The following is a 20137-nucleotide window of genomic DNA, read 5'->3' as shown; positions in this document are numbered from 1 at the left end:
TCCAGTGCCAGGCCCCCCATTGCCAGTGCCAGAGCAGAAATTCCCAGTGTCAGACCCCACAAATTCCCAGTTCAGACCCCACATTCCAGTGCCAGACCCCATATTCCCAGTGTCAGAGCACAAATTCCCAGTTCCCACCCCACATTGCCAAAGCCAGACCCCCATATCCCCATGGGTCAGACTCCACATTCCCAATGTCAGACCCTATATCCCCTGTGTCAAACCTCATATTCCCAGTGTCAGAGTACAAATTCCCAGTGCCAGACCCCACATTCCCAGTGCCAGATCCCACATTCTCAGTGTCAACCCCCTATTCCCAGTGTCAGACCCCACATCTCACTGCCAGACCCCATATTTCCAATGTCAGAGCACCCATTCCTAATGCCAGATGCCACATTCCCAGTGCCAGACCACCCATCCCCAGTGTCAGACCCCACATTCCCAGTCCCAGACCCCTCATTCCCATGTGTCAGACCCCCTATTCCCAGTGTCAGAGCACAAATTCCCAGTTCCGACCCCACATTCCAGTGCCAGACCCCCATATCCCCATGGGTCAGACTCCACATTCTCATTGTCAGACCCTATATCCCCTGTGTCAAACCCCATATTCCCAGTGTCAGAGCACAAATTCCCAGTGCCAGACCCCACATTCCCAGTGCCAGACCATCCACTCTCAGTGTCAAACCTCACATCCCCAGTGTCAGAGCACATTCCCAGTGTCAGACCCCACATTCTCAGTGTCAACCCCCTATTCCCAGTGCCAGACCCCACATTCCCAGTGCCAAACCCCACATCCCCAGTGTCAGACCCCACATCTCACTGCCAGACCCCATATTTCCAATGTCAGAGCACCCATTCCTAGTGCCAGATGCCACATTCCCAGTACAAGACCACCCATCCCCAGTGTCAGACCCCACATTCCAGTGTCAGAGCACCTATTCCCAGTGTCAGACCCCACATCCCCAGTGTCAGACCCCACATCCCCAGTTCCGACCCCACATTCCAGTGCCAGACCCCCATATCCCCATGGGTCAAACTCCGCATTCCCAGTGTCAGACCCCACATTCCCAGTGCCAGATCCCCCATTCCCAGTGTCAGACCCCACATCCCCCCTGCCAGACCCCACATTCCCAAAGCCAGACCCCACATCCAAGTGTCAGATCCCACATCCAAGTGTCAGATCCCACATCCAAGTGTCAGACCCCACATCCCCAGTGCCAAACCCCACATTCCCATGGGTCAGACCTCACCAGCCTTTCTTTGGCTCCCAGGCAGAGCTGGCACACACAGCTGTGAGTGCCCAGCTGGTTGCCCACAGTTTCCACCCTTGCAGCATCACAGACACTGTGGAAGCACAGTTTGTTTGGATTTTCTGGCTGTTGTGGGGCATTTTTCCTGCAAAACACCATTTCTCCATGCTAACAGAGGAGATGATTGCTGACAGCTCACATCCAGGAGCTGAGGCTGCTGAAATGTGGACATCCAGCTAATGGGATTAAATTCATCCCAGGTAGTTTCTGTGTTCTGTGAAATTTGGTGAATCAATTCAGAATTCCCAGTGATCTGGGTTAAGAGAGATGTCGACTCCCAGATGTTGTAACACCTGAGAAAGTTGTGTTTTAGTGATTATTGAGCAATACATTTAAAAAGTGAATGACAGACCTGGAAAGCAACATCTGCTTTTTCCCTTTCTAACATATTTTCTCAGCCAAACTGAGGTTTTTAAGTTCACAGTGCAAAATGTAACTGAATTTCATCCAAGTCTGCAGACTCACTAATGCTTTCTACATTCACATTGGCAAAGAACTCCCAATTCTTTTTTTTTTCCCCCAACAGTTTTGCAAAACTGAGTCCTTGTCCCTGACAGATGGAAAAACAAAGACTTTTGCAATTAGCAGGATAATGTAATTCGTGGGATTTGGGTGAGGTTTTTCTTCTTTCTTAGTCATAGCAGGGGAGAAAATATGTTTTTTTTTTTTTTTTATAATTTTCCTTCTGACAGAGTTTTTATAAAAATGGGAATCCTGTTGAGCAGGTTGAAGAAGTAGAGCCCAGAAAGAAAAGCCAGTACAGGGCAAAAATGACCAAACTGTTTTACTGTGCGACTGGGAGGATGCATCAGCTACAAGAGATGTGGTGGAAATTTCCTTTTTGTTACCTCTGACTGGTACCTGACAAATCCAGGCCTCAAAAAAAAAAAAAAAAAAAAAAAAAAGCAAAGTTTTTCATTTAGGCTTGGATAAGAACAACAGAAGGTATTTGTGGAGGTAAATATTGTAGTTGAAAATCACTACCACAGCAAGATGTTTTCCCTGGGCAGTGTGTGCCTGGTGAAACTCAGGAGTCTAACGAAGCCCAGCGGTGCCTCCAAGTGCTGGATGGCAATTTTCTAAAATCTGCTTCTGCCAGCTGCCAGGGGAACAAAAGCAGGAGAAAACAAGAGGATGGCCAAAATATTTGTGATTCAGCATTTTCCCCCACTAATTTTCCACCCCCCCATCCCCTCCAAATTAGGTTATTTGCAAAATGGACCTTGTTTTCACTGGAATTGTTTTTTATTTTTCTTGTCTGCATGTGTATGGGGAGGGGAAATCAGTTATCAAAGCATGGCAATTTAAACCATTTCACAGAAAGGAAAATGACTAAACAAGTGAATCTTTGGTAAAGAATTGTTTTAAGACAAGAAAATATATTGTCAGATGGAAAATTGGCTTGGTGGAGGGTGGTCGGGAAGGATGGCTGAGAGAGGGGATAAAAGCGACGTGGAAAAGAACAGAGGGAGTTCTGGCAGAGGGGCAAAGCCTTTCTTTCACTGTACACGTGTTTTTCATGCCCTTCCAGCCCTGCTCTGACAGGCCAGGGTGGCTGGGGAGGTGCAGAGATGCTGCTGGAGTGGTTCCACACCAGAGGGCTCCACGTTGTGACCCCTTGGAGAGGAGCCAGCCTGGAGGCTCCAGCTCTGTTCCCAAAGCTCTGCTGCAGGTCCCCAGCCTGGCTTTGCTGCTCTTCTTTCAAATGGATTTATGGCCCTATAAATGGTGAATCACTGCCTACAACAAAGAGCAGGAGAGATTTGAGTGGTATCCAATTTAATAATTACTTGAGTAACTCAATCTTTTTCAGATATGTGGTTTCAGTGCCTGCAGACCTTGAAGACCTGCTTGGAGCATTTGACAGGCAAGACAGCAATTTTTACTGCTCTGTTACAAACTCAGCTCTTCATAAACCTTGCACATACCTCATCCACATCTCAAAACCTCAGGAAGATTGTGGAGGGTTTGTTTGAGCCTGGACTAGGAGAATGATGTGCAGAGGATTTGTACCTGCACTTCCTCCTGTTTGAGGGCTGCTCCTCAGGCCAATTATGAAAAACTTCTGCCTCTGTGCTGATAAATGATTAATTGAACCACTCCAGTTGGAGATGTTTAAATCCAAGCTCCCAGAACTCTTGAGGTCTGCAGTGTGTCTTGATGGGCACTGAAAACAGCCCCCCTCCAGTTTGTATTCCTACATTAGGTTTTAACAAGGCTGAGCTGAGGTGCTCAAGGGTTACTTTGCCCCATCTCCACGATGGAAAACAGCCAGATCCCAGTGGAGCACCCTCACTGCCACAGGTGGGTCCTCAACTCTGCAGCACAGCTGAATTCAGGCTGAGCAAGTGAAGTAGAAGATGAGACCACAAACACAGCTTTTCCTGAAGTCTTCCTGCCTCAGAATAAAATAGAGAAATGTGAGGATTCTGTAAATCGAATTGTTTCCATGACACCAAGGGAGCAGCAGTGTACTGGTGACTCTGGGCTTTAGGGAACACAACTGTCACATCTCCAACCTAAGGACAGCAAAGGCTGCTTCTCAGGTTTCTGTGCCTGAAATGGCTCCTGAGGTATTAAAAAGTCTTTTTTCCCAGCCCTGAGACCAAAGAAGAAGTCGAGATTCATCAGTTCTGCTTTTCAAGGTTGTTTATTTCCCCTTATCTATTCCATTCTTTCTCTGACCTGCTGAGATCTGTCCAGCAGGTCGGGTTGTGGCACAGTCCCTGCCCTTGGGGTGGTGTTAACTTTTTATACTAAAAACTACATGTACTTTATTTACAATAATTTTCCAGTACCTATCACCTATGTTAGACAGTCTGTCTCTATTCTAAACCAATCAGTGTCACCATCACAGCAAAAGATGGAGGACAAGAAGAAGAAGAAGAAGAAGAAGAAGAAGAAGAAGATGATGGAGAACAAGAAGAAGAAAGAAGAAGGAAGAAGAAAGAAGAAGAAGAAGAAGAAGAAGAAGAAGAAGACACACTCAGATTCTTCCATCTTGCTTCTTGAACCCCCATTCTAAAAACCCCAAAATTCTACTTTTTCACCCTGTGACAAATTCACTATCATTCTACTCAAACTCTTGTGGCTTGTAACTCCTCACACAAAGTTGGTAATTTTTCCCATGGGCTGAAATCCTAGGCACAGGTGTTTTTGACTCTGTGCCAAGGTCTCTGAGCCCCCTGCCAGGGTCTCACATCACCCAGGGCAGCCAGAGGAATGTCCTGGGTCTTGACAGCTGCTGAGGAGTCACAGCAAAACCAGGGACAAGTGACAGCTCCCAGGTGAGCCAGCCCCACCACCTGTGTGACACCACCCTCACACCTGCACCACAACGTGCAAATTCCAGTTTCTCATCACAGGACTGTCCAAAATTTGCTCAGTTTTGGAATTCATCACACAAAGAATTAGTGTCAGGATGAGGCTGGGGACTCTCAGCCATTCACAGCCTGCCCAGGGGCACTGCTTGACAAGGGCAATTTCCCCTTTGAAGGCTCACATTGGTGCTGCAGAATTCACACCTGCACTGGGGACTCTGCAGCTGAATGATTGTTATTTAAATGCTCATTTTTCCCCTTAATAAGCTGACAGAGGTTAAAAGTGAGTCACTGGAAACAAATGGGCCTCCGTTCTTTTCTAGCACAGAGTTAAACCACAAATTTTGGAGGGATAAATATTGATTTCCAGTGGCCTAAAATACCCTGAGTCTCTGGGCTGATTTGACACATTTCTGAGACTCAAGGAAGCAATTATCACCCTTCCCTAAATTTAGCCTTAGGTATCAAACCCTCCTGTTCCAAGTGCTTCCTCCTACAGGAAGAGAATGCTGCCACTGTCACTTCAGCTCAGCACTATAATTTTTTTTAAGTTCATACATTATTACTCTATATTATATAGTGCACATCAATATTTTAGGTTAATAAATTTCAAAGGAGCATTTTTTTTTTCTTCTGAAAAATGTTGTTTTCAGTATTTATCTGTGTGGTCTGTTGTGTTTCAGAGTGTGATAAATGACCAAGTGGTTTTTATCTGTGCACAGATCTTTTTGTTGGGAGAGTGAACTGTGTGATAGTGGGATTTGGTATCTCTTGTGAATGCAATCAGAGAATGCTGGTTTATATCCTTGTGTTTAATCTCTGATCTTTAATAGCCATAAATTAAAAAAAAAATCAAAAGGAAAATAACTACTACTATGAGTACACAATTGTTCAACCAAGCATCAAGAAGATTTATTTTTTTTAGCACAAAGATTTGGATTCTCTGCTAGATCTGGGAAAAGAACGAGCATAACCTAAAACATTTGAGTCATCACGTTGCAAGGCATTGGAAAAACTCACCAAGTCCTTCCTCTGTGAACTCCTATGAAACCCAAGGACATTGGGAGCTGCCCATTTCTTTTTGCACAATCACACAAAATTCAGATTATGTGCCCAGAAGGAGGGGATTGGTAAGCAAATGGTGGTGCTAGCACCAAAAGAGAATTTCGGATGGCCAGAGCTTGTGCAGGTGTTGGTTAATAGTGGCTGAGGGGGTGTTTAGGCTCAGGGGGACCTTCTTGCTCTCTAAACTCCCTGGCAGGAGGTGGTGGCAAGGTGGGATCAGGCTCATCTCCCAGGTAAAAGTGACAGAATGAGAGGAAATGGCCCCCAGCTGCACCAGGGCAGGTTTAGGTTGGATATTAAGGAAAATCTCTTTACAAAAGTGATGGTCAGGCACTGGGAGAGGCTGCCCAGAGCAGCTCCCATCCCTGGAGGGGTTACAGACCTGTGGAAATGGCACCTGGGACATGGGGTAATGCTGAATATTGAGTTGGGCTCCCTGGTCACAGAGGGCTTTTCCAACCTTTATAAATCCATAATTGGTGTATCTGTGGTGTTTTGGGGTAGTTTTGGGTGGAGACCAAGGGCTCAGGACCATTTTTAGATGCTTTGCCCCATGAAAAAAAAAAATGTAGAAGTCAGCTTTGTATCACATTAGGAATTGATTGGTTTGCAGAGACACATGCCCTGAGCATGCAGGATAAATCAAGGAAGGCATGAGGGTTATCAGGGCTTGCAGTGAGCTGTTTCACCTTGTCAAATCCACATTTGACACCCGCAGGGCAAGCCTGCGTGGGAGGTGGTGATGGTGGAGGTGGGCAGAGGGCTTTCCACAGGGGATTTTTTTTCACAGTGTAAGGACTTTGGAGAAAATTAATGCGAAACATTAAAAATGTTCCTTTTTAAAAGGGAATCCATTTTTTTAGGCACATTGAGACACTTCAGGTGTTGTGGCAGTGGTGAGTAATGCACACTGGAGTTATTTAACTCCATCTCATGCCTCACTATTCCCCAGGGGCGCCCATTAATCAGCGTTACCAGGCAGTTTGTCATGTCCTTTTGCTTAAATAATATCCATACCAAACTACAAGTAATGTGTGCACCTGGAAATCAGCAGGGGATATGCCTGTGTCAGGACAGGAGGATCTGTTCTGGAGGACACAGCAAAGCTGAAGGACTCCAATTGTGGGCTTTGAAATCGTCCTGAAGGAGATTGTTAGAGTTAGAATGTGTGTCACAAAGGGAAAATGCAGCAGCCAGCACTGTTGAACCAGGAGAAGCCTGGCAAATAAAGGTAGAAATAAGTTCACAGAAAGATGTGGCCACAGACACCACACCACACCACCCTTGGGAACCATTTCTGCATTTCTCTGACACTTGAGGAAGGGTTTCATGTGTGTTTGGGTGTGTAATTGCAGCTCATGTGATACAAGGGTGGTATGTATCACCGACTGGAGTCTCTGTACAAATCACAAATGGGTCAGGACTGCTGTGGAACTGCCTTGAGCTGTTTTATTTTCCAGCATCATTCCATGGTTATGACAATGGGAAGATGCCACCAGCTCACATGCCAGGCAGCAGACAAAGAATTTAATGATAAAACTTATTTATAAGTTTTTTGACCAATCACACAAAGCAAAAGCACATTGACAGTAGTTCTGTCCAACCACCATAAGCACATGTACCTTTGATTAAACAATGCTTGCTTATTTCAAATACAATACCTGCTTGTGAGCCTTAAAACACAATGCACAGAGCTCCATTATTAAGCTTCAAATTTCCTAATATCTTGCTAGATAAACTTTCTGTAGCTGAGAGAGTTATTCTAGACAAGCATTAATCCACAGGTCATTGTTCTATTTGCCCTTGCTTTTCTACTTTTTTTTTAAATAATTTTTCTGCTGACCAATCTCATGGCTGTTGCTTTAGCTCTACTCACAGTTCTACTGTCTCTGAGGCCTGCCTTTTGCAGCTTTCCCAAAACCCTCTGATTTTGTGGATTCCCACAATATGTTCTCTTCTCCCTTCCTACCAAAATTGGGCAAAATCTGCCAGGAGGGCCCTGCTTGGGCAGATCATTCATGGTGGCTCCTGGTTCTCATGGCTCAGACCTACCTGCAAAGGTGCTGAGTGACACTCCAGTGGGAGAGGGTTTGGGAGGGGGATGTGTGCCTGCTGAGAGCCTGGATCTGCATCAAAAACCTTTCTGTGGAGGGATTTAAAAGATCCAAGTATAAATCTTGAGCAAACTCAAGTAAGTTTGGGTTTTGGTGATTGGCAGTTGGATTTTGTCTGTTTGAGTTGGTGGGTATTATGTGTTAGTGTGTTGTGGGGGTAAAAGCACTGTCCTGTCTCAAACATCTTCTATGAAAAATCTTTTCTTTAGGATTTTTCCTCCAGAGAATCTGAGAGGCCTCAGGAACAAAATGTAAACAATTATTATCTGCTGCTGTGGAATGCAACAGGTGCATCTGGGATTGGCCCATATTGGATGTTTGTAATTAATCACAGTCAGCTGGCTCGGACAGAGAGCCGAGCCATAACCCTTTTTTATAATTTCTTTTTTATTCTATTCTTAGCTAGCCTTCTGATGAAACTTTTTCTTCTATTATTTTATTATAGTTTTAATGTAATATGTATAATAATATAATAAATCAAGCCTTCTGAAACATGGAGTCAGATCCTCGTCTCTTCCCTCAACCTGAGACCCTTGTGAACACCATCACACTGTCCTTTATCCTTTTCTTAAATGCCAAGGTGCCAGTGCCCTCTCAGTGAATTGGTGTCACCTGTGTTTGGTTAGAGCGTTCCTGTTACATTTTTTTATTTAAGAGAGTATGTTAGTGTGAATGTGGTGCTTACAGACAGGGCTTGGCAGTGCTGGGTTAACTGATCCAATGATCTTGAAGCTCTTTTGCAACCTAAACTATTCCATGAGTCTCTGATCCACCAGAAAATGAAAAAGCCTCTCTGATTTTACAAATTAACTCATGCACCACCAGAACTACTACATTTTATCCACATTTTGCAAATAGAGATGGGCTACCATCACCCCTGAAGGACTGCATGAGGAGTTCCTGTGCTGAGGATCTGAGGGGGAAATCTCTCCTCTCTCTACACAACCCCAGAAACTAAAAAAAAACCTCTCTGATTTTACAAATTAACTCATGCACTACCAGAACTACCACATTTTATCCACATTCTGCAAATAGAGATGGGCTACCATCACCCCTGAAGGACTGCATGAGGAGCTCCTGTGCTGAGGATCTGAGGGGGATCTCTCCTCTCTGTACACAACCCCAGAAACTGAAAAAAACCTCTCTGATTTTGCAAATTAACTCATGCACTACCAGAACTACCACATTTTACCCACATTCTGCTAAAATAGAGATTGGCCACCATCACCCACTATGGATGGCATGAGGAGTTCCTGTGCTGAGGATCTGAGGGGGAAATCTCTCCTCTCTGTACACATCCCCAGAAACCGAAAAGGCCTCTCTGATTTTGTGAATGAACTCATGCACCACCAGAACTACCACATTTTACCCACATTCTGCAAATAGAAATTGGCTGCCATCACCCCTAAGGGTGACAGGAGGAGTTCCTGTGCTGAGGATCTGAGGATCCTCTCTGTACACATCCCCACAGCCTGGCTGCTCCAGAGAGCCCCAGCTTTTCAAAGCAAAGCCTGGCAGATCTTTACCCAGCTCCCTCTCTTGTTTGTCAGGGACGTGTTTAAACTGGATACCTGAAGGTTAAATCACTGCAAGCCCTCATCAAACCAGTAAATCACCTAATTCCCCACCTCCCCCAGCCAAATGTTTTCTCTGACTTGTTAAGCAAAATACAGACAGCATGGCCTGCCATTCCTGCAGAACTCACAGCCTTCCAACACCTGAAATTACTGGCAGAACTGTCAAAAATGACCTTCTTTCAACAACATCTCTCTCTTTTTCTATTCTCCCCACCTCCAGGTAGAAGGTGGGGGAGGTAAGAAAACTGTAAAGATCAAGCCACAGCTGCATGTGGTACCTAATTAAACAAGTGTAAGAAAGCAGAGAAAGGTCAGGTTGTCAAAAATCATTGCTGTATCTTTACTGGATTGTATTTAGAGACTGATAGCAGCAAAGAAAATAACTCAATAAAGAGAATGAGACCGGAATAACAAACTGACTCCAGGGACAAGCTGGTTTTGAAATGCAAAAGGCTAAAGCTGCAAGATTTATGTATATATATATACATATATGTGTATATGTGTGAATATACACACATAGAGACACAAATGGAAGGGAAACAAGTACTGGGAATGAAAGGAAAAGTGTTTGCAAGAGTAAACAGATGACAACATGGAGAAGGAGGTGGGGCAATAGAAGTTCAAAGAGGAAATGTGGCAAGAATTAGAGGCTGAAAATATACAAAAGTAAGGAATTTAGGAAGAAATTCTTCCCTGTGAGGGTGGGCAGGCCCTGGCACAGGGTGCCCAGAGCAGCTGTGGCTGCCCCTGGATCCCTGGCAGTGCCCAAGGCCAGGCTGGACAGGGCTGGGAGCAGCCTGGGACAGTGGGAGGTGTCCCTGCCATGGCAGGGGTGGAATGGGATGGGCTTTGAGGTCCCTTCCAACACAAACCTGTCAGTGATTCTATAATAATTCTGTGATAAAAGGAGAATAAAATAATTAAATAAATTAAGGAGTGGATAGGAATGGGGAAAATAGAAGAAAACAGAAAATGCAGACACAGATTCAGAGGAGAAAGATGACTTTATGAGGGCAGAGAGGGAAGTCAGACCAGTGCTCCAAGGACTGGCTGTGCTTTGAGAACACTGGGGAAATTTTGGGGTCACCCACCCATGCAGACAGACCTCTCCCACCAATCTTGCTTTTCCTTCCATCTTCCCACTGTCCTTTTCCTATCCAGCCCCCCAGGCTGAGCTGTGCTGGTGTGGGCAGGATCCTAGTGGATCCTGTGCCTCAGGCACCATCTAGAATAGAATAGAATAGAATAGAATAGAATAGAATAGAATAGAATAGAATAGAATAGAATAGAATAGAAGAGACACCTTTAGCCTGATTCTCACTCAGGGCCATGATTTGGGCACTGCTCATGGGGGAGACCCTTAGGAAAGAAAAAGGGAGAAAGGGAACAAAATGGTCTCCATGTGGAGGAGGAAAACAAAGCAAACCAAATCTCCTTCTGTGTTACTTGGTGGTTTCACAGGAGCCTGAACAAGGTAGGAAGATCAGGGAGGTTTGAGTGCTCTCTGTTATTAAACATCTCTTCATTTGTTCCGTCTGGGCTGGGATGGCCTCCAAACATTTGCTCCTGTTGGTTATATCTGCCTTCCTCTGACACCATTAAATGTTTTATAAAGCCTGCTCTGCCAGTATCTGTAGGCTGGAAGAAGCTGCACAGGGTTTAAGGGGAGGAGAAGGAGATTTTTTTTCCCCTTTGGCAGAAGAGAATTTTTCCTCTTCTATTCCCCCACAAACAACTTGGAAAAGACACACATGGTGCATTGCATTTAACAAACTGACAATGCATTTAAATAGTGTACCACTGCAAGTATAATTGCAATTTGTTGTAATTTCTTCTCCAAATTCCACCCTGACACAGTTGATTTATTTTGCAAATCAGTGCATCTGGAGCGTGTGCCGTGTCACGTTATGGGCCTTTGATACAGAACCTTTGTTTTATAACAGGGAAAATAATTAGCTTTCGGACAAGCTTGAGCTGTGATGTCAGAAGCTATCCATGGCTGCTGAAAGAAGTTATTAGTGTTGAGCTGATGAAGGTTCCCTGGCAAAGCTCTGCCTCTTTACTAATTTGTCTCTCTGGGATTTTAGTAAAATTTAAAGGAAAAAAGAGTATGTGTAAAAAAATGCATTTATTTACGTATTAAAAAGATCTATATTTGTATTGCATAAATGCCAGTAACATTGCTGCTGCTGAGATCCACAGACAGCTGAGAAATAACCAAAACAAAAGGCACTGCTTCATTCCAGCAGCAGCAACACTTTGCTCCGAGCGGGGAAACAGTTGGGCATTTTTTTTAATTAACTTTTTTCTCCCTCCTCCTGCCCTGCTCCTTGAAATTCACAGTGTTCGTTGGCAAGTCTGGTAATTATCAGTCATTAACAGTGTCAGCTTTCCTCCAAGTTCCATCAGCAGAGGCCTCTCCTAATGTTCAAGGGGGGAAAATCCTTCCCTGGCTGTCCCTGCAGTAATTTCCCCCAGGCTGGAGCCATTTCCCTGCTCCAAAACAAAAACACACCTGGGGAGAAGCTGCCCCTGGAACAGCGAGTCCCCAATGCAGCATCCCACTCCATGTCTTTCCATCACATTTACCCCAATTACTGCGTGTGGGTAAATGTGATGGGAAGATGTGGAGTGGGATGAATGGAAAGTGTCTGCCTGATCCATGAAGGGTCTGATTTGACCCAGGAGGAATGAATGAACACGGATCACTCCGAGCCTGGAATGTCCGAGGCATAATCGAATTTCTCAATGTAGTCAACCAGTTGAAATGTGCAAAATATGGACTCTGCTGGGAATCTGGCTGAGCTGTGTCTGATTAGCATGTGCAACTGTTCACTGGCAGGTTTTTGTGAGCATTTAGTCACTGCTTTAAACAGAATCATCACCAGCTGGTTATTTTTTACTGTTATTAGGTTAGAAAATAGCACTGAGGTATACAACAGTAATCACAAAGCTATGATGCCAGGGAAAAAATAATCACGTTAAATTGACCTTCATGAATAAAGAGTGAGGTTCCATTTCGCCTCATTTCTGTTCATTTTAAAACCAGCATTAGCTTTTCTGGCACATAGTTTTTCATTGTTTGCTGAGCATGGCTCGATTAGAATGATTCACTGTCTTTAATATTAGTGATTATGGTCCATTTCAATTACACAATGTGTTGTAGTTTGTTGCATTACTCTCCTGCCATCTCTCTGTTGACTTCCTTTGTGGGAAGCAAAAGAAGAGAAGGAAATAGATGCTGAAAGTGGGAGCTGAGGAAGTGACCCCCCTTTTCCTAAATGGAAATCTCAGTGGATAAGCAGCAAGGTCTGTAATGTTTAAATATTAGGTTCCAAGCCCAGATGAAGTTACACCCTCCAACCCATAACTTGAGATTCTGCCTGGCAGCCACTGTCCACCTGTTCCATGGATTTAAATAGAGAAAAATGGGCAAGGCAAGGAATGCTGCATGCTCTGAGCCTAGTGCTGGGATTAGGGCAGGATTTAGGAGATTTATACAGGTGACAGATTAAAGGATTTTTGGACAACGGTCTCAGAGACAGGGTGGGATTGTTGGGGTGTCCTGGGAAGGACCAGAGTTGGGCTCCATAATCCTTGTGGGTCCATTCCAACTCAGGATATTCTATTCTATTCTATTCTATTCTATTCTATTCTATTCTATTCTATTCTATTCTATTCTATTCTATGGGTCATGCAAGGATGAATGTTGACCAGCTGTACTGAGGGAGGGTCCCCCAAGCTGCTCAGTGAGCCACCAGTGCCCCATGAACTGTTCCAGATCACCCCTGCTTGGCTCATCCTGGTGTCCATATTCAGAGTTTCCTGAATTTTTTGCCAACCAGACTTGGAATGCAGAGAGAATACAGCATGGGCTTTCAAAGCTGCTTTAATCCAAGTTTCACCACAGACCTTCCAGAAATACAGAGAGATCTGTGAGCACTGGGTTTGGCAGAGTCACTGTTCAAGTGTTTTAATAGAGAGAGATGGTGCAATAGGGAGAGAGAGCTGCTGGAGAAGCTGCAAGAGCTCAGAAGGGAAAGGTGAATAACTGACCTGTATTTTCAGGTGTTCCCCCAGGCACTAGGAGTCACCAATCATGTAAACCTTGAAGCATGAGATGTAGATCAAATTCAGAACCTTTTTCATTAAAAAGATCCAATTACTTTCAACTAATTCACCATCCTTTACTGAGAGAGGTTTTTCCAATCAAAGTCAGGACTGAGTCCTCCATCAGATTAAATCACCAAGGTTCCACTGGAAACAGCAATCACAAAAAAAGAGATAAGAGTCTGCTTCTCCCTTTTCCAGGGTGGAATATGCTGCATTTAAAACACCATTACAGGGCACTTGTTACTCATTCAAGCATGAGAATGTGAGTGACAGGGGAAAACATGCCCTCTTCATATTGCATCCTTCTTTTCACCTTTTGGTTGTGCTCTCTCACTTGCCAAGGAAATTGCGTGTGTGTGGAAGAAAGGAGGAAGGAATTTGACACATTTAATGCACATTTATAAGGGCTGCAAAGCATTTATTATAGTAGCAAATGAATTAACTAATTATAGGTGACCATTAAATTGTGGCTGCACTCAGAGAAGAAATCCTGTAAAATTAGCTCAGTTTTATTCCACTGATCTGCTCTCTTGACCAAACCATGTTCCCAACTCTGTTGATGTAAATCCAGAGTAATTACTCTGACTTGGTGAAATTAGTCTCCTTGTTCTTTGGGGTAATCAAGAGCCCAATCTGGCTCCTTCCACATGTTCCCATCCCAAATGCTCACTTCTCCAGGGAAAACAAGTGTTGTTCTCTTAATACCACACAGCCAATGAAGCTGTGGGCAAGGAGCTGCAGATAGCCTGTCTTTCTAATCAGCAATAAAGTTATCAATTATGTTCTAGCTGTAAAAGCTTAATTACTGAGGATTATGAAAGAGGCAGGAGAGCCCCAGTCCAGTGAGCACATTCCAGATGGAGAATGCTGCACTGGACCTAAGGGGAAAAACAATGATGGTTTTGGTTTGGAAATTGCATCCAAAGACTACTGTGCAGGAAGAGCTCGTGGCATCAGGTGTCTTTGGTGCCTTTGCTCAGTTACCACAGCTCTTTACTGCAAGTGGTGACACATTATTCAGGTTGGAGCTCTAAACCAGCTACAGATTAGAAAGTGGAAACTGAAGATGCTTGGGATTTTAGGAAGTTTAGGATCTGGAGTTTTTACAAGGAATGCAGTGAATTTCTCTCTTACTGAAACCAAAGAACAAGCTCCAGCTGTAGTAAGTCCACAAGCCTTTGATGCAGAGGAGTTGTAGTAGGAACCACAGACTGCTGCTTTGCTCTCGTGGGTTGCAGGTGATATAAAAATCTCTTGCTGAATAAGAATCACACAGTATGGTGGCTGGAAACAAAGCAAGGGGGTTGGCACAGAGGGGAGGGATCCTCTCACAGAAGCATTTTCTCTTTGGAGCTTTGCTCTTGTTTGGAACAAGCCTGGCAAGGCCTTGCTCACACAGGCAGAACCCTCAGGATGTGAGTGTAGTTATACCACTCCTTCTCTACTAAATACATAAGAAAATGAGGTGATAAAAATCACAATAAAAACACATCCTAAAAACAACCTCCTAAAAAAACCCCAAAATCTGGAAAGAATGCAGCCAAAACACAAAGAGGAAGAGCCTGGTTCTGTCTGAGACAGAGGATGTGAGCAGCAGGGAGGAGGGGAGAGATAGAGTGAAACTATGAATGGGAATTAGTAAATGTGGGTTTCACACAAGTTCTTCAGCTCAACAGGAGAAAAAACAAACCTATGGTTCTGAGTAGGAGCACTTTGTTATGTCCCATGGCCAAATCCCAGCTAAGCCTATGGAGCACTTCAATGGGAATGATGCAAATGCTATTGATGGAAAGCCTTGGGAATGATGAGGAAAAGGAAAAGGACCTCTGAAATCAGCAGATCTCAGGCTTGGAGAGGAATATGTGCCTGCCATGACACCATGGAGTTGCTTCCTTTGGAGCAGGATTGTCTATCCAGAAGCAGAACTAAAGAGGGGATCAGTGAGGGGAGGGAAATACCCACCAGCTCTGATGGGAATCTATTTTTATCTCGTGAGAAATATCTTAATTTTCACTTATATTCCATGCCTGTAGCTAAGGGCCATTAAAACTAATAAAAGTAAATCATTTGTGACAGATCTTAAAAAACAGTTTCTGCAGTGCAGCGCACTCTCAAATGCTCATTAGAAATAGTGGCTTTCTTTTCGGAAGAATGCTTGCTGAATGTTTAAAACATGTTGCCTCCAACTTTTGACAACTAGCACAGGCTATGAGAAGCTTTGAAGCAAATGTTTGACATAAAAAAGATGGTCTGATGCTATATCAAATAAGATTGGGGAAGAAGCATCAAAGCAGAAGCATTAGGATGAAATGCAGTTGGAGGAAAGAAAATCAACATACTCATTTCTGATTTTACATTTTCTGGCATCAGTATAAACAACTGATTTGCATTTTCTGAGGACAGTACAATCAATTCTTAACAAATTAGCATTGAATGGAGTATCCTCCCCAAAATCCTTTCTAGTAACATGGGCCAAGGCCAGAAATAAAATCTTGGTTACTCAGTGATGGTTCTCAGGAAGAAAAAGTATTGTTTCTGATAATGGGAAGACACCTGTTGTCCTCCTCCAGCCTCCATCTTTACATCTTTAATGAAAACCAAGGATATCCCTGTATAACACAGTCTCGTGGTTAATTCTGAGCCAAATCCCTGCTGGAAACCAACGAGATTGAAAAACCCCACCGCAGTGTAAAATAACAAGCATGTCAAGCATCTTGGCTTAACTCCTTGGAGGGTTAGTGAAAGAAATGTTTCATTTGTTTTACATGGTACTTTTTGTTAAATACACTTCAAAGTCTCTTGTACATTGATCTAACCTGAGCAGTGTGATCTTAACCTCCAGAAGAGGGCTGAGCCGCTGCCAATAAACGCTGGATTTCCTGAAATACCCCTCAATCAGCTCAGCAAGGCTTCAGCTGCCAGTCCTGCTAAAATGACAGTTGGAATAAAAAAACCAAAACAACATGGAAACCTTCAGACAGGAAGGTGCAAAGCCAGGATTCACAGTGTCCAGGCAGGGGTTTTCTGGAGAGATGCTCCTCAGATGCTCATTCCTGGCTCTGATTTCCTCAGATGCAGCAGCACTTGGGGATGGCTCAGGAGAATTCACAGTCTCAAGCTGTGCCAAGGGAAATTTAGGTTGGATATTAGGAAAAGGTTTTTCATGGAAAAAGTCACAAAGTTCTGGAATGCTCTGACTGGGGAGGAGGTGGAGTCCCCATCCCTGGGTGTGTTTAACAAAGCCTGGATGTGGCACTGGGTGCCAGGGTTTAGTTGAGGTGTTGGGGCTGGGTTGGACTCGATGATCATGAAGGTCTCTTTCAACATGGTCATTCTGTGAATTCCAGAATGGTTTTGTTCAGCCACTGTAGTAATGTTTTAAAGGAGGGGTTTGAGTTGATCCCTGAAGTTGGGATTGTGAGAAATGGGCAGTAGGGTTTTCAATGCCAAAGTCACAAGAACATAGAAGAATAGTTTTGTAAAGATGAAGGGAAGTGAATTCTACACACTAGTCTGGTAAGACACCAGCCTTGCAGCCCTGTGCAGTTGCAAACCAAGCCATTTACTTTGCACATTAAGTTCCAGGTGTTCCATTCCTATTATACTCTGCACAGACCCCACTAAGGCAGCCAAGCATCTTTAGAAGTCCTGCAATTTACATTTCCGGTCCATATTTTATTCCTCTCTTCCATTTGCCCGCAGTGCCTCTCCATCGCTCGATCAGTTTCCATGGTCATTCAAGTCGTAGGGGTGATTTGTTCAGGTAAAATGGAAAATTGAAATGGAACGGGTGCTGGATACAACCTCATCCACTTTTTCTATTTTGTCAAAGTGCTGCGGCTGCTCATTTTTCCATGGCCATGAGTTGAAATAAATTAAACTTCCCAGAGGCGAAACTTCTCTAAGATCAAATTGGAATATATTGATTAGGCCCTTTGAGGGCTGATGGATTGGACTCTTATGCTTTATAAACACATTTACCAACATGCTCTCAGAAAGAGTTGCTTAGCACTCGGCAAACTGATCGTGTTTATTTAAAACTGTGACAGTGGCCTACACCTGTAGCCCTCGTTGTGGCCCATAAAGTCTCACTCACTGATTGATGGAGACAAGTTGAGCTGTCTACCTGCCTGACTCCCAGGACTGGTCCCAAAGGTTGTCTGGCTGATGGAGTCCAGCATAATGCATCACTGTCAGGAAAACAAGTTAGCATGTCATTGAGAAGATCTGATCAGCACGAGCCAGGAGGGAGGATGAAAGCAGTAAACTGGAAGAATTTTTGAGTGCTGATGATGGCAAAGGGGACAGGGAGTCCCAGAGCAAGAGAGTTTTGAAAGAGCATGTGTACTAATAGCTTTAGATGCATGACACAGGAGATGAATGAATGCAGTTGCTGGCCAAAATGTCCAGATACAAGAGTCCCAGGAAACAAAGCTTGGATGTAATTCACTCATATGAATAGCTGGGAATAAAATCATGTATTTCACACAATTAGAGAGAAAGGTAGAACTGAGAGTTACATCTCATCAACCAGCTCCAGCTGAGGAGCAATGCACGGTCCTGAACGACCTCAGCCTGCCTTGCATTTTCCAGCCTCAATCTGCAGCTACAATTTAGGGATTGTTTTCAGAATGAGAAATCTAAGGGAAACATAAGGTGAGGTTGGCAACGAAGGACAAAGATATGGAGGTAAGAACTGTGAACTGGAACTTCACCAGATGGAGATAAGGATTTGTGAAGATCGTGTCAGGAAGTCTAATAGTCCGAGAAGAAAAATTACTTTTCTAATTTCTTATGAGAGAAAAAAAAAACCAAAAAAGGTCTTAACATAAAAGATATGATCCATTGCTGCATCAAAAAGCAGCAGGAAGAAGAAACAAAGCAGAAGCCTTTAAATGAAAGAAGGCATCTTGCTCCCATCACTCTCTCAAGGTATCTGTAGCGTTTCCAGCCTCGGTTGCTAGTCAGCATCAGAAAGTGTGGGTGGCACTTGAGTGCTTTTCTCCCAGTCTCTCATGGAATCTGCGTGGATCAGACCATGTGGGATGCCAACCTGCTCAGGCACATCTCAGTGACATCTAACAGGCTGTTTCCTGCCACAGCCCAGAGCAGCGTGGGAGAGAGCGTTAAAGGAACAGAAGTCAAAGAGCAGAATTTTGCCTTCAGGTTTCTGCTTGAAACAAACAACTTGACAGGGGGTGTGCCTTCCAGGAGGGAATAAGCAGCCACTCCAGGGAGACAGTGACGTATCTCATTTCCCCCAGTTCACCTGGTGCTACAAGCAGGATTTGTGGCTTGCTTTGGAATACTTGGGCTGCAGCCAGTGTGCAGAGACACTGCACTGGATGTTAGGAGACATTTCTTCACCATGATGTTGGTGAGGCACAGAGAATTTCTGGATGCCCTATTCCTGGAAGTGTTCAAGGCCAGGCTGGATGGAACACTGAGCAACCTGCTCTAGTGGAAGGTGTCCCTGCCCATGGCTGGGGTTGGAACAAGATGATCTTTAAACTACCTTCCAACCCAAACCATTCCATGATTCTGTGATAGGTGCACATGGAGCAAGCCCCTGAGGGATCAAGGCATGAGAAGTCAATGTGGGAGAGTTTCAGCAGGTCAGCATCTCCCGCACAGCCTAACAAAGTGTTTTCTGCTGTGTTATGATCTGAAGTGCTTAATTTCAGCCTAGCTTAGCATGACTCAAAGCCACACATTTTTCACCAACTGGCTTTATAGACTGTCTCCCTAAATCATACATTTTGCTTTTTAAAATTTGCACCATCTTCCTTTGAGATTATTCCCCAGGCTAACAGCTCTGGAGACAACTCCTCAGCCTAACAGACTTTGGTCTTTTATTCCCGTTAGTTGGCCTAAATTTTCCCTTTGCTTAATTCAAGCCAATTATTTCCAGTGATACCCACTGGAGCACCCTTAACATTTTCTTTTTTGCTTTATGGTATTTTAGCTCTTCAAAGGCTTGCAGACATTTGTCCTAATGGAGAGTGGATAGAGAGTTATCTGACATGTTGGGGAGGAGAGGTTGCTCTGTTCCGATTCCATTACAGCAGGAAACATGCTGGATATCAAAGGGAAATTTATGTAATGTATTCCTACATTGTTCACAATACAGCATCATGTTTTATGCAAGCAAGAGGAGCATGAGGAGAGAGGGGAAGAAAACTCTGCTCAACTGGCAGTGAAATGACAATAAAACAACAAATGGGCAAGCAGCAGGAGCTGAACCACAGCTTTTATGGGCAGATCCCTCAGTCACCATCATGAGTGAAAGGCATGGGGACATCTGAGGGTGGTGAGGACCAAGAGAGGGATGCTGGGAGGGAGAAAAGGCTCTGGAGTGGATTTGGGGGTTGGTTACACACCATTCAGAGCTGTGCCACGACCTGGCCCCATACAGGTACAGGGACAGAGCATGACAGAGCTGGCTCAGCCCAGCTCCCATCATCACACAGCTCTCAGGAATGACCTGGGTGAGGTTTGGAATGGGCCAGATGAGGTGGAGCAGTGCATAAAAATGCTGTGCCAGATGTGGCATTTGCTCCTGACAATTCTAGTCACAGACATGAGCTGGAAGCAGAGTAACACTGGGAACTGCACACACTTAATCCTCCAGCCTGCAC

This window comes from Ammospiza caudacuta, chromosome 21 (genome assembly GCF_027887145.1).
Source record: "Ammospiza caudacuta isolate bAmmCau1 chromosome 21, bAmmCau1.pri, whole genome shotgun sequence".
NCBI classification, from domain to species: domain Eukaryota; kingdom Metazoa; phylum Chordata; class Aves; order Passeriformes; family Passerellidae; genus Ammospiza; species Ammospiza caudacuta.
This window is presented reverse-complemented; position numbering follows the sequence as displayed.